This window comes from Limulus polyphemus, unplaced genomic scaffold, assembly GCF_000517525.1.
Source record: "Limulus polyphemus unplaced genomic scaffold, Limulus_polyphemus-2.1.2 Scaffold7429, whole genome shotgun sequence".
Taxonomy (NCBI): Eukaryota; Metazoa; Arthropoda; class Merostomata; order Xiphosura; family Limulidae; genus Limulus; species Limulus polyphemus.
In genome coordinates this window covers 9,321-11,933 of record NW_013673039.1, presented here as the reverse complement: position 1 = coordinate 11,933, position 2,613 = coordinate 9,321, and the positions used below count along the sequence as shown (strand labels likewise).

Genomic DNA, 2,613 nt, shown 5'->3' with positions numbered 1-2,613 from the left:
CGAGCCATGGGCTGTTGAATATAAAGAATATAAAGTACTCTAATTTATTAGTATTACTCTCTCCAACACATAGGACAATTTAAAACATATCTTATTAAAGCAACGTTGGGTACATAATTAGATTTGAAAGAAGGTTGGCAGAGAAAACAACAACAGCAACCTAACAGTTTTTTTCTATTTAACATCTCCCGAAGTTGACTAGGAACCTGGGGAAACAATCGGGGGAGTTCAGAAACAGGTGTTTCTCATAGTCCTTTATCTGGTAACATAGTAAAGTTGTACTTAGAAGATTGTGATGTTGGACTTGCCTGGTGCATGACTGAATTTAGTTGCAAAGGTCGAGCCGGAAGAAGGTCGGAAAGGTGTAAATGATCGAATATTTTATTATCTCACGTAGTGTAAAACAACTGCCCTCATGAGACTTACGGTCCTTCAGAAAGATGGGATCTCTAAACTCTAAGTCTGGAAAATTTTATGAGGGAAATAACGGGGGCACCTCTAGAAAACCATTTTAACTGGTCAGGACTTGAATTTTATCTTTGGCCAGTGCCCGATGACATCAGAATGGAACTACAGGGGCACTCATACCTTCGGCTCTTTAGAAAATACAATATTTCTATATTTGTTTCGTTGTCAACGGACATGGACCATTTTTGGTTGAACTATAGGGAATAACATTCTACATATTTCCACCAGGTTTCATTAAAATCCGATCATTTTTGTTGACTGAGTTAATGTGTAAAAATAGTGGTAACAGACAAGGACGTTTGAAATTTTTGTAACCTTGCTGTGATTTTAACCCTCCAAAAACTAAACATTTCTAAGTTGTGTCATAGTTCTACAGTATAGCAGTTTTTGTCCAAATTTATTCTGTCGTTTTCGAGATATTTTGCTTTCAAACACACAAAGAGTTTAAAACATAAAAACCCCTAAACATTCGATGGTGGAGGTAACTAAAGCAATGTGATAAGAATATGAAAATCATAATCTGTTACTTTGAACGTCATCAGTAGCAAGAATGTAGCGCATTATATTTGCACTTTTTAAACAAAATTTAGAAGGCACCGGTGGGATTCGAACCCACGATCTCCTGTTTACTAGACAGGCGCTTTAACCAACTAAGCCACAGCGCCCTGTCTTTTAACAAAGATGGCACTTTGAACTATCTTCTGCGTCCATCGCAGGAAATGGAACTCTGGATGTTTGCTCTATTCGCCTACAAACTTACCATTCTCTCACCGGTTGTAGAATTTCCGATGGGTAAAATTTGACGAAGGTAAGAAGAGACTCACTGGACTCTAGGAACTGACAAATGGTTTGAAGACAGTTAGCTTTAATTAAGAAAGCTGTTGCAGACAGTGAGGAAAAGAGAACAATCGAGAACTATATTTGATTCCTCTTGGTGGACACAACGAATAGCCCGAGACAGCTTGGATATAAAATATATTCACAAATATCATATTCTAATTCATCATGACGCTTAAGTTTACTTATGTGGTTCATTTATTCAGATTAGTGATAAATGCTGATATTTCTTTGTTCTAAGCCAAAGAGAAGTGACACTTATATCTAATATATTTTAATAGTCCACTAATCTTAAGCTACGTGAAAGGCATTTAGCTGAATATAAGTTTACCTATAACTGGAAAGACTACAAGCTATTGACCATAAGTAAGTTGTCGGTTCCTATGCTACCACCATTTTGCTGAAGGTGTTGGCACGTAAAGCTTACAAGAAAATATTAAGTATGTTAAAGCCTAAATTTCCTGTTTTTTCCTAAAATAATGCAACTTTTAATGATACAAAGTATAGATATATAGCACAGTCAAGGTGTCAGAACATACGTCATGAAAATGTCCAATGGTGAACAGTAACACTTGGGGAGGCAGGGAACTGTCAGTTTTAAGAAACCGCCTTGTGTAATGTATAATATACATGAATTGGACGTAATACGTTTCAATAATGTTTTTAACATGATAACTTTTCAAACTTATTGCTGTAATATCTGGGTATGCGATAAAGAATATCCTAGCTATAGATTTTTATCATTTTTAAATGGTATTATTTTTATTTTACACATTTACGATTATCATTGTTAAGGGAATGTAAACTATATATATAGTAATTAACAATGGAATAGACATAACAGGAATGAACTATGTATACGTTGCTGACGCCCAGACAAAACAAGGGAAATAGATTATACATATACATACTCTAGCTGACAGAGAAACAAACAAAGAAAGGAGACTGAGCTATATTCCGTAACTGAAACTCAAACAGATATACACGGAGAGTAAATCATGTAAGGACTGCTAACTTTGAAACAGACACAGAAGTAGAATAAATTATATACGCTAACTGACACTAAGCAGATATACACGGAGTGTGTATGGTGGTTCTGAAATAGAGAATCAAAATGAATAAAACATCCACAAGAGGTACAACTGAATCAAAGGGTTAAATATTTTATATTAAAACGATTTTGAGTACACAAGTCAACAAGCGATGTGATACCGACAGCCGAAAGAGGGTAGCGGTGGTACTGAATATGTCCTAACTACATTTTGACATTTTTTGATATTATATAAACAGAGTGTTGCTACCCAAAAT

General features: G+C 35.3%; 1 non-coding gene across 1 annotated transcript; it reads right to left on the bottom strand.

Moving 5' to 3' along the window:
* Window positions 1-1,059: 1,059 nt before the first annotated feature.
* Trnat-agu lies at window positions 1,060-1,133 on the bottom strand. Its single transcript has one exon. It is a non-coding gene; the product is annotated as a tRNA-Thr (tRNA).
* Between the last annotated feature and the right edge of the window lie 1,480 nt (window positions 1,134-2,613).